General features: G+C 37.0%; 2 protein-coding genes across 2 annotated transcripts in view; one reads left to right on the forward strand and one right to left on the reverse strand.

The window, feature by feature from the left end:
* LOC145683649 (solute carrier organic anion transporter family member 74D-like) overlaps positions 1–12,213 on the reverse strand; it is a 498,670-nt gene that overhangs the window by 410,208 nt on the left and 76,249 nt on the right. The gene's annotated exons all lie outside the window — the stretch shown is intronic.
* Positions 1–12,213, forward strand: part of LOC145683648 (uncharacterized) — a 78,792-nt gene that overhangs the window by 59,161 nt on the left and 7,418 nt on the right. The gene's annotated exons all lie outside the window — the stretch shown is intronic.

Raw genomic sequence — 12,213 nt, forward strand, 5'->3', positions numbered from 1 at the left:
CAGTTACATCTCCTGTTCTGTATTAATAAGATGGACAAACATGTGGCAACACCGTAGCCCTCTCATCTTGTAACAGTGTTTAAAGACAATTAGGAGTTCCACCTTCAACCGTCGTAAACTGTGTCTCTTAGCATAACAGAACTCGCGCTTGCTATGTGCTCCGGCTTGTGATCTCTCTTATTCGGATTGAGACTAGTGATGGGCAGTGGGAATATTCCCGGTGGGAAGGAATTTAAAAATGGGAATATTCCCGGGTTTTTTCCCTGGCCTATAAATTCCCGGGAAGGAATTTATTTCCATTTCTTTACTTTATTTTCCAAATTATAAGAACAATATGACTAATTACTTTATTTTAATATATTATGATTTAATTCTAGGTTTTAAAGAATTTGGAGGTTAAAAAATTTAAATTTTTTGACTGTACTTTATATAACTAATAATATAACTTTTTGTTCCATTTTCATTTGCACTAAAAAGTAAGGTAATTGTTTAGAATTGGGGGCCAAAACTAGCAAAAAGTAGGATGATTTATGGAAGAAATGAGTTGATAGTGATGTTCAAGTAGTCAAGAAAGTATCCAACACATTTTTTTTTAGGGCTGTAGGGGATTTATACAAAACGGAAAGGTAAGTGGAAGTGATTTATGTGCGAAAAGAAAGTGAATTGTTGGTAACGAAGATAGAAAACAACGTGCCATGCGGGGCTCTAACCCATCTTCATTCGCTAACGCTCCCTCTGCAACGCTGTCTGAATTTAATGTTGGTAACGTAATTTAACGTTAGAAACCATAAAACAAACGCATCGGAATAGAATATCGCAAAAAAGTCGGTGCAAAAGCTGGCCCCCAATGCTAAAGAAGAGCCAAAATTAGCAAAGTACTAATATACAAATGATGAAAAGGAGCCATTTTGTAAAGTAAATTAGAATTGTGTAGAAACAGAGATGGAGTACTATTAATAAACCCTGAACCACCATTAGTAATAGACGTCGGTATTTTTTTTTTTTTTTTTTTTTGCATGTGAATTAACGTATGGAATTTTGAGAAATAGGTAGAATGAAAGGTCGTGTATGGCAACGTTACGTGCTAAAATATAAAGACAAGTAAGTATCTTGCAAATTTTGTGAACATAAATATGTATGCGCAAATGTTGATAAATTGGTGAGACATGTATCTTCTAGCATTTACCGAATCTAATTAGTTTATAACATTTATAAATTTAATGTGTTTATAATATCAGCAATAGAGTCAAGTTGAGCAAATCCACTTACATATAAATTTAAACTGTTACTATATAATTTCTTCGCACATATTTAATTGATAGAATATATTGTAAATAAATATACATTTATGCGTACTTTCTAAATATAATAAAGTGTTAATAAAGTAACATGGTACCGTTCAGAATATACATTTAAAAGAATCCTCTGTGAACAACAGTAATAATATGCTGTGATATAAAAATTAATTCAACTTTGAAATCATAATACATTAATAGAATGCAATTTTCTTTCTGATTGAACATAAATTCCCGGTTAGATTAGTGATGAGCAAATGCAAGACCAAGACCAAGACCCGGGTGGTCTTGGTCTTGGTCTTGGTCTTGCACATGCGGTCTTGGTCTTGGTCTTGCACTGGAACCCTCGGTCTTGGTCTTGGTCTTGGTCTTGCACACCCAGTCTTGGTCTTGCTTGCAAGAGTCTTGCAAGTTTTGCTTTTAAAAAATTATGATTTTCATAAGTAAATTTTACTCTGGATATAAGGGATAATAAATCCTACATTGCGTCAATAGTGAAGGAAATACAATGTATGTTTCTAAATGTAATATATTTTTCCTTCGTGTAAGTGTGATGGTACTGTACAACATAGGCGATGACCTTTACTTTTTTTCAATGGGTGATCACGCTTCACTACTTATAAGATAAATCACAACATTTCGTAATATTTTTATATGTTTTAACAGATCCAATACTCCACTGGTTCCCAAACTGGGGAGGCTACCTCTGACAGTGAGACGCATGCAAGAAAACCAAGACGGCACAAATTACTGAAATACCATAAATTGCAAAATTATTTTTACACTCTAAAGGCGTCAGATTTTTTTCTTTCTAACCACGATTAGCTCATCTTTGTATTGAACAAACTCCCAATTAAATATTGAAATTTAGTTTTACTGATTCTAATATGTACTGTATGGGTCAGAAACAAGGACATTACGCAAAAACGATGAAACAGTTAGACTTTCGAAATGTGGGCATGGAGAAAAAAGGAGAGAATCAGCTGGGTTGAACGGAAAACGAATGCGAAGGTTTTAGAAATAGTAGCAGTAGGGGAGAAAAGAAGAATTTTAGATGCAATGAAGAGGACGACATTGGCTGAGGAAGAACTGTATTATGAGGGACGTGCTAGAGGGAGGGGGCGAAGGAGATTGTAGTTGAAGAAAGATATTAAGACAGAAAATTGCTACGTTAAGACGAAGAGACTAGCTGAGGATCACAGTCATCGAAGCTTCTCAGCTGCAGCAAGTGACCTGCCAATAATGGCAGAATAGCTATTATTATGACGATGATGATATGTTTTTCATTATTGACCAAAATAGAGAGAAAAAATTAAAATAATAATAATTAAACCTCTTAATATTTTAGAATATGAAATGAAATGAAATTTGTGAGTTTTACGTCCCACGATTATGCCGGCTAGGCTAAAGGAGACGGTGATAATGAAAATGAATGAAAATGGTGGAAAGAAGAAAGTGGGAGGAAACGGGAGAACCCCGAGAAAACCCACGCACACGGTGTTTGTCCACCACAAAGTTCACTTGGCGGGGGCTGGGATTGAACGCGGGACTCCAAACACCAGAGCTGAACGCTCTACCACTGAGTCACCGCGGCCCCAATATTTTAGAATAATTTGAGTGAAAACTGAAAACGACTCAACTGTCTATGTCTTCTGTGTTAACTCAATTTATATAAATACTTTTGACCTACATTAGAAATACATAATAACGGTATGAAACAAGTTATTTGAAATAAGTACGAAATCACTCTTAGTTGTGAATGTGGATTATTTATTGTTGTATAATGTTATATCGTTGAATCCTAGATATGCCGTATACCTAAGGGGTCTATAAGTTATATTGATAAACAATTATTCAACGTATAAGCATCCACCTATGAAATCAAACTTGCGGTCACATGCGCTAAGTTTTTGTCAATGTCATGAAAATGTTATTTCAATATTAATTTTATAAGTACATTAAAAATTTCCAACGGATGCTTGAACCTCAGAGCCAATGCCATACCCATGTAGTCGACATCTATGGTGTACGGAATTGCCGATGTTCAATACTACATTTCTTTAGTTTTGGAAGAAGAACACCATTGATATGTTTTGAAATGAAATGAAATATTACTTTAACGTCCCACGATTATTACACTGAGGCTAAGGGAAACAGTGATGATGAGAAATGGTGTAATGAAGAAAGTACGAGGAAACGGGAAAACCCACGCACAGGGTGTTTGTTCACCAAAGAAGCTCACAGCAAGCTGCGATCGAACCAGGGCCCCATGTACCAGAGGTGCACGCTCTGCCACTGAGCTACCGTGTCCATAACATGCTCTAGTTTATTTTTGCTTATCCACTTCTTATGGACACAACTATTCTTCGTATGATTTCCCAAAATCCAATCATGGGCCGTCGTGAATGATCAAATGATGACCGAAGTAAATCAGACACTGAAGTTATGATAGCTTGTAACAATTCATAGAATTATGCTATCGGTCGTCTCGTGAACAACCGATTCAAAAAACGACATACTGTAGCTATATGTTACAGGAGCAGATCGACTCACATGGATTGCATAAACTACTGGGAACACATTCACTCCGGCGGTATTTTTACTGGAGCCAAGAAGTTCAAGTGAAAGATGTAATGATTTTCCCCTTTCCTTTTTACATTCTATAAAAAATCAAGTAGTGCCATACTTGTGCAAGACTCTTGCGCAAGAGTCTTGGTATTGGTCTTGCAGGTATGGTCATGGTCTTGGTCTTGGTCTTGCAGGTATGGTCTTGGTCTTGGTCTTGCATCGGGATTCCTGGTCTTGGTCTTGGTGTTGGTCTTGGTCTTGCATGCAAGACTCTTGCGCTCATCACTAGGATAGATTCCCATTTTGGGAATCTTCCCAGGGAATATTCCCGAAAAATATCTTCCCGGGAATTTACCCATCACTAATTGAGACTCGTTATCCAGTTGCAGGGTTGCAAGCTGACCACAAACTCGCTCTCTATTAATTGGCTCGAGAAATATTTTGCCCAAGAGTACCGATACCTATGAGATGATGGGAGACAGCATTTTCTTGACGAGAAAGAGAGAAATACACTATTCGAGACGAGGCATCACTCACGACGCTATTGAGTCGAGACAGCCTAAACCCTTGTCATTTAAATAATAATACTACTGAGTTTGAACATCACTCAGAGATTGGATGTAAAATTAGAGGAATAAATGCACTTGTGGCTTATATAAATTACGTAATTTTAATATAAATTATAAATTATTACCAATACAAGATTTTAGGTCCCTCAAACATTTCATCGTTTTTCAAAATCCACTACAAAATTTCAAACAGGTATCTTAAACATGGCGATAACGATCTTGTAATAGGACGAGTCTTCAAACTTTAGAACATTCTTCAAGTTATTATTATATATTAGTTTAAAGTACCGATAGTATTCATGGTACAGAAGGGAGACGGCGATTACGATAATGAACAAAACAGCAGCATGATGAAAGCAGGAAGAAACGGGACAACGTCGAAAAACGAACACGCACTTTGCCACCACCAAACCATCTTACGGAAGCTGGAATCGAACCATGAACTTCCTCATATCAGAGGTAACTGTTGTTCCTCAAGTTATGAAACTCGATTTGCATAGAGGGCCGTGGTGGGTCAGTAGTAGAGTGTTCACCTCTGGTGCTTGGGGTCCCGGGTTCGATCCCAGATCCCGCCAAGTGAACTTTGTAATGGATAAACACCGTGTTCATAAGTTTCCTCGAGGTTCTCCTGTTTCCTTCCACTTTCTTCATTCCACCATTACACTCATTGCTCATCATTACCGTCTCCTTTAACCTAACCGGCATAATCATGGGACGTAAAACTCAAAAATTTCATTTCATTTTTCATTTCGATTTGCATAGGACTTGTTCTCAGTTCAATGGTAAAAGGAGGAGGGCAGGCCGGTAGCCAGCCCAAAAATGTAAAGGGGGCCCGACTGAAATTGGGGGCGCCCGATCCAACTTTATTATAGTTAATCACCATATTATAGTTCATTTGCAAGTCTGCCGTGAAAATTTAGAGGGGGCCAGCAAAAATTTAGGGGGAGGGGCCGGCCCCTTCTAGACCACCCTGGATACGGGCCTGGAGGGGAGGGGCATTATCGGTGTTCTATAAAGAAGATTGATCTACTTTTGTAACAGTATGCACTATAACTTTATAATAAGCTCTCTAGAGTTTTAATAAATACTATTGCGTGCATTACAAATTCTCAGCACAGGAGGCCGAAGTATAATTTGAAAATCTTTTTGTTAAAGGCAAGTCGCCTTTATAGGAGAGGCAATATTTACCGCTATAGCACTAAAACCATTAGCTGAAATGGAATCAAACGTATAAAGTGTGTAGGTTACTTTAAACATTAAAATTTACAAAACAATGAACGCTCTTTGTTATTGATAAGGAAAGAAGGTAGAAAATCGACGAAAACAAGATTTTATTTCAATATCTTCTGATAGTTTACACATTCCGCCGCCAGATGACAGAGGATGATTGTAGTTCTGTGAAATGTGCTGACATCTGTTAACAGTCATGTGATTTATCAAGTGGGTTACTTCAGCTGAATGAGCACAGACTTTTATTTAGTTATTTTTTTTTCAATGGCCGCTCTTTTTGGGTTTCCTTACTCAAAAGACAAATCACAATGCTGTATTCTATTTTTCTAACAGATCCTAAAGAGTATTAGTTCCCCTGAGAGGTGTGGAAGGCTATCAAAGGATCACAGGGTTCTGAAATAGTATGAACTGTGAAATTATTTTTTATTTATTTTATAGGATCTAAAAATCCAATATATTTCAACCAAAATTTTCTTGTAGGTCTTATATCTGGAGAACTACATATTAGTCCAGGTTCTATCCATAAGACCCATAGGAACGGCGTGTCTGACGGCTGTTCTCTTCTAATTTGAACTTTATGCTTAAAACTAATCAAAGAAATTTGGGTAGACATTTTAGTTGATTGATTGATTTTGAGTTTTACGTCCAGTTCAGCAGCGAGGCTATATGAGACGTGGACCTACTGATTAACGTGGAATCCGAACCACATGAGCTCCCGCCAGGAATCGAACCCGGGTAGGTAGACATTTTGGAAACTTGCGGTTTGATTGCAGTGTTGCCATCTCTTATATCGAATTTTTCCTCCTTCTCGGATATTGCAGAATGAAATTCCCTTGCTATGAGCATGAATACTCTCTTCTGATCTAGAATCTGTACTTCAAAACCAATAAAAAATATGGGTAAATATTTTGAGAAAGCAGCTAGTTTGTTCGCAGGGCTGCCATCGCTCATATCACTTTTTTTCTCATCAGATGCTGCCTGGAGAATGTTCTTTGTTTTGTACCTGACTGTACTCTTCTGACCTGACGTTTATGCTACAAAACTAGTGAAAAAGCCCTGAGTAAATATTTGGAGAAGCGATGGTCACCTCACAGTTTCTTCTTCTCGGATGCTACACGAAACTTTTTCCTGTTTTTATACACTGCTGCCGTTAAGTAGCGTAATTAATTTGTGAAACTACTATTCTGTTGAGAAACGCCTTTCAAACATACCCTTAGTAGATTGAGTATTTAAAAATGGTATAAAATTATTATAAAGATGAAAATAATTATTTATGCCCATTTCATTTATTGTGTGCGTCCATAATACAATTTGAGTTGAACAGTAGAAAAATTTTGGCACTTTGTAACATTCTACACGTTATTGAAAACTGGGAAATAAATGCAACAATTCTGACATTTACATGTAAATTAAATGAATTAACAAATGAAGCAAACAAACCATTGGTTACCCAAATCTTTAATCGGGATTTTATCATTAGTTTTGAAGCATAAACTTCAATTCAGAATAGAATAAACTGGTACAAAAGAAGGAATATTCTCTCGGCAGCATCTGATGAGTAAGAAATGTGATACGAGAGATGGAAACACTGAAAACAAACTAGCTGCTTTCTCAAAATGTTTACCCATGATTATTTTATTGGTTTTGAAGCATGAATTATAGATCAGGAGAGAATATTCGTGCATATAACAAAGGAAAATTCATTCTACAATATCCGAGAGGCAGGAAGAATACGGGATAAAAGATGGCAACACTGCAACCAAACCGCCGATTTCCAAAATGTTTATCCAAGATTTTTTGATAAGCTTTTAAGCATAAACTTAAAATCAGAAGAGAACAGTCGTCAGACACGCCGTTCCTACGGGTCTTATGGATGCAACCTGTATTTCCCTTTTAGATGTGTTTAGCTATATTAGTCTAAGGAAAGAAACAGAAAAACATTTAAAAAATAATAATGATTACTAACAAACTTTTAAAATTGTTGAGATTAATTTGAGTGGGAAGTAAAAATTACCCAATTACCTTGAAATTTGTAGAAACTCAATTTGTTGATTTTAAGTTTAGCGTCCATTTCAGAACAGGGATTATATTATATGAGACGTAGCCTCACAGCTTAACGTGGAATCCAAACCACATGAGCTCTCACCGGTGACATTTATACTTATCTTTTTAATGGAAACACCTGGAATTGGAAATAAATCAGAAGATATATGGGTTGGCAACAATCAGGCAGCAACCGCAGTTTCGGACTATTAGCAGTGGTGTGTAAAAGTAAACACTCTCCGCCTTATACAGAGTCGTTTTGACATATGATTAGCGTCATACTAAAGGCCTGACTACTGCAGGAAACATATGCTAGTTGAACGCTTTAGTATGGCACTAATCACGCGTCAGAACGACTCTGCATAAGGACCTATATTACGTCAGGAGCAGTAGAACTGAGCGTGCAATGAATTGGGCAAACACTCATAGAATAGAATGGGAGACGTTTCAGATTTCCAAGGACACACGTTTGCTTAAGAGTCTTCATCCCGGCGAAATTAAAATACCGGTAATTTTACAGTAATTATGTGATATCTTCAAGTAGATAAAAGATAATTGAAATATGAAACAAGAGCGCCCTAGACAATATTATTTTGCGTGAGGTACCGTTATCACAAGTCACCTAACGGCTTTCCGTTTTCAGCTGTTTAGAAACGCGAAAATAAATGCCGATTTTCAAAATGGCTCGAAATCGAAAGCAGATAAGTGAGTCGTGATAACGGTTTCTCATGTAAAATAATATTGTCTAGGGCGCTCTTGTTCCATATTTCAATTAACTTTTATCTATTGGAAGATATCACATAACTACTGTAAAATTAGCGGTATTTTAATTTCGCCGGGATGAAGACTCTTAAGACAGTTTTGTGGGATCTAAAATACATTTTACAACTTCTACAGAGTGCTTTTTCACTTTTATTCCTAACTTCTTTAATTCACTTACTAAATTATTTATCTGGGAGCCACGAATTTTGGAAGTTTTTTTTGTAACTCTACTTACGCATTATGTTAATATGGATAATGCAGTAACACAATTAAGTTTGCAATGCTCACGTTTACACAATTCCGTACAATAAAAAAGAAAGTAATTTACCTTCATATTGATTAAACTAACTGAGTTTCCTTGACACGTATAGAAATAATTCGAGACAACAAAGTACAGTGTTGAAACGGAAAGTTTTCTCCCAACTAAGGAAGTATCTAAATCAATCCTATAGCTTTCTGAAGCTTCCAGTAACGAAGCAGAAATATTTCGTCTTCACCAGTTTTCAGTATGATCATTGACACCGCAATTCAGCAAGCGAATTTTCATTTTCTTACATATGAAGTTCCAACGAAAAGTCTAGAGATATTTATACCAACAATGAGGTGTTTGATGCAAGTGATCCTGGGTTCGGTTTCTAGTGGAAGCGCTTGGTACAAAATATGTAACAGTTTTTTCAGGTCAGCTATCCAACTGAGTGATATTTACCTGGGTTTTTCTCATTTACACCAGATAAAGCTTGAGATAATACCTAACTTAGATGTCTCAGGTCGCTTCTTTCCTTTTCCATTCCTTTCTTCCTCCTCAATTTCTCGGGTTGTATGATGACCGACGGACACCAAACCTTTCGTGGAGAGGTTCGGGGTAAGATTCCTGGTGTAGACACTGTCGACAAGGTGTAGCCGCTTTTTTAGGCCAGCCATGCTAAGTGAGGTTTTCCTGGGTTTTCCTCATTCATACCAGAGAAATGCCACGGTGGTACCTAACTTACAGGTGCCAGATCGCTTCCTTCCTTCCCTTTTCTCGGATAGTGTGCTTGCCAAGGGAGGTCATCTCTCATACGTGACGGACTAAATGCTCATAGATGCCGAAAGCCCAGAAATCTAAATCCTAAATCCTAAAATCGACATACATAGGTACACTTTCTTAATGAAACTATATTTGCTTAGCAGAGAAACACTTCATGTAGACTAAACATTTGACCTTATCATATGTACAGTTTCTTTTGTGATAAAAGTAATCTAGTTTCATCATTTTTCGTGAAAATATAGATGGTAGTACGTAAAAATTACTTCCCCTTTTTTTCGGCTGTAGAATAACACCCGTTCCATACTGCCTAAACGTACTGTCTATTATTTGAAAACTCAAATTTGGACTCTTCCCAATACAAATATCTAAGTGCACGCCTGATCTCATCGTCACAGGAAAACGGTTTATACGCTAGTGATGGAAATATGCTAGTTGACGATCGGCGCAAGAAGTCGCTTTAGCGCCCCCATGACCAACCAATCCAAAACACTCCCAAAATATTTGCTTAATTTTGTGCCCTTCCAATCCGGCGTCCTTGACACAAACCCCGTTCCCCCCTTAGTAACGCCACTGTTACACACTTAAAAGGAATGTTTCAAACTTACCTCGAGCTAGCTATCTTTGCCATACTTCAATTGGCGCATGTGTATCGTTAAAAAATATATATAAATAATTAAAGTTTGTAAAGATAATACAAAGTGGTAAATTAAAATATCCCACTTTCTATTATATTTATAAAATGGCCAAATAAGTGAGGAAACATTGAATTTTTGAACATAATACTTGAATCGAGGTAGTCTTTCATTTTCATTTGAATACACATTCTAGGTTGCCGAAAGATGGTTTAAATATACATTTTACAAATATTTCCTACAAATATATTCTTTTCTAGCAAGGAATAGGCATTTGAACTAGTATTTAATTAATAGGTATAACCAGTGTCGTTCCCAGTTTTCTATTTTTTCTTGAAAATATTGTTGCAATTAATGAAACAATACTAAATTTCTCGGAGTAGCTTGCAGTACCTACAAAATATTACCGAAAAGATACAATGAAGAAGGTTAAATAGAACTTCTTTTTCCATGAATAATACAATAGTTGTTGAAGCTCTCAGAACGATTTCTCATACCTGATAATTCAAGGTGTTGACCTCACGAACATTTTTTACAATTTAACGAAAAACATATTCTATTTGAGGTTCAGCTAGTGGCAAATAACAATACTGTTTGCAGTAGTGATGAGTAAAACAATTCATCTCTCAAATTCGCCGCTTAGTAGTTCACTCACTAAACTGAATCTGTGCATTTGAACGGCTCAGTGACTCACTTGTATTTTCACAACCGATTTGAATTAATAGTCAAAAGTTTAAAAATTAGTTTAGCGCTTTGTATGTGAAATATCATTGTAAGTCTAATTGCCGCATTAAAGTGCAGAACATTTAGCCCGGGACGTAGGTATTATTTTTAAATTATTAATGTCAAATTTACACATACGTGTACATACATTCTATTTCAAGTATGCCTCTGCTAGCGCTGCTGTCGATGTGTATTTTCCCGTACCTCCCTTGAAAGAGGAGAGACAAGATCCATCAATAGTTGGATGTGAAGAGGATGGTCACATTGATGGGCTTCACTATGCCCTGCCTCGTAAGCCATTCTAAGTAGCCACTCAAAAACAGGAGGTAAAAGTGTGGGGGAACGCGACATAACGCCGTCCCTCTACCTCTAAAAATTATGTAGAGAGTCCCCCAGTTCCTAAAAAAAATACAATTGACAAAGATAGGCAGAGGGATGGCGGGACGCCATTCCGCTACTTACCGTCCCTCTACTTTTTCAGATCCACTTTTACCCTTGCTTCAAAACCAAACGACAGAATGACAAATTGGCAACACAGCCGAGGTAATTTACATTTTTTCCCAAAGCAAAGAGAATGTTTCCTCAATAAGTGGGCGGTCGCTAACATTCTCGTCTTCGGTGCGAGCGGTCCCGGTTTCGATATCCGGTGAGGGCACTCTGTTGTAAAAGTGTCAAAAAGCTTACTGATGCTAGTCATCCTGAATGAGGTTTTCCTGGGTTTTCCTCACCCACACCAGGCAAATGCCAGGATGGTACCTACCATATAGATTCCGAGCCGCTTCCTTTGTTCTCTTTACCCAGATTGTGTGCTCGGTGAGGGACGTCATCCCTCAAAATTGACGGGCTAACATGGTCATAGATGCCGAAAGCAAAGAAATTTAAATCCTAAACCTCATTTGGTTACCCTTAGTTTTAATACAATCAGTAAAGTAACTAGGATACTCTTATAGAAGTACAACTGGTACTTACGAAGAAAATTGTAGTACCAGCCAATCCCCAGAGGCATTTTATTTACATTTTATGTACCATCATTTCCCCAGAAATTCAAACATTGAGTACAGTAATACATTCACTGAATAATTGATACAATTTCAAGAGCTGTGAGTAATTTAAATCCCTGTAACATCTCACTAACGCACACCTCTCATATGCAGAGAAATATTCATGTCCTATCGATATCCAGTATTCAGGGGTTTCACTAGACTTAAAATATTAAACTATAACAGAGAAGAGAAAGAAAACAGGTAGTGAATATTGATCTAAAATATAAGGTACAGTTGACGAGACAAGCACATCCAAACGCTCTCACACAGATACATACACACAACTACTTGCTAGACAATTAAAGTAACAAAATGTGACCG

This window comes from Thermobia domestica, chromosome 4, assembly GCF_964235325.1.
Source record: "Thermobia domestica chromosome 4, izTheDome1.hap1.1, whole genome shotgun sequence".
NCBI lineage: Eukaryota > Metazoa > Arthropoda > Insecta > Zygentoma > Lepismatidae > Thermobia > Thermobia domestica.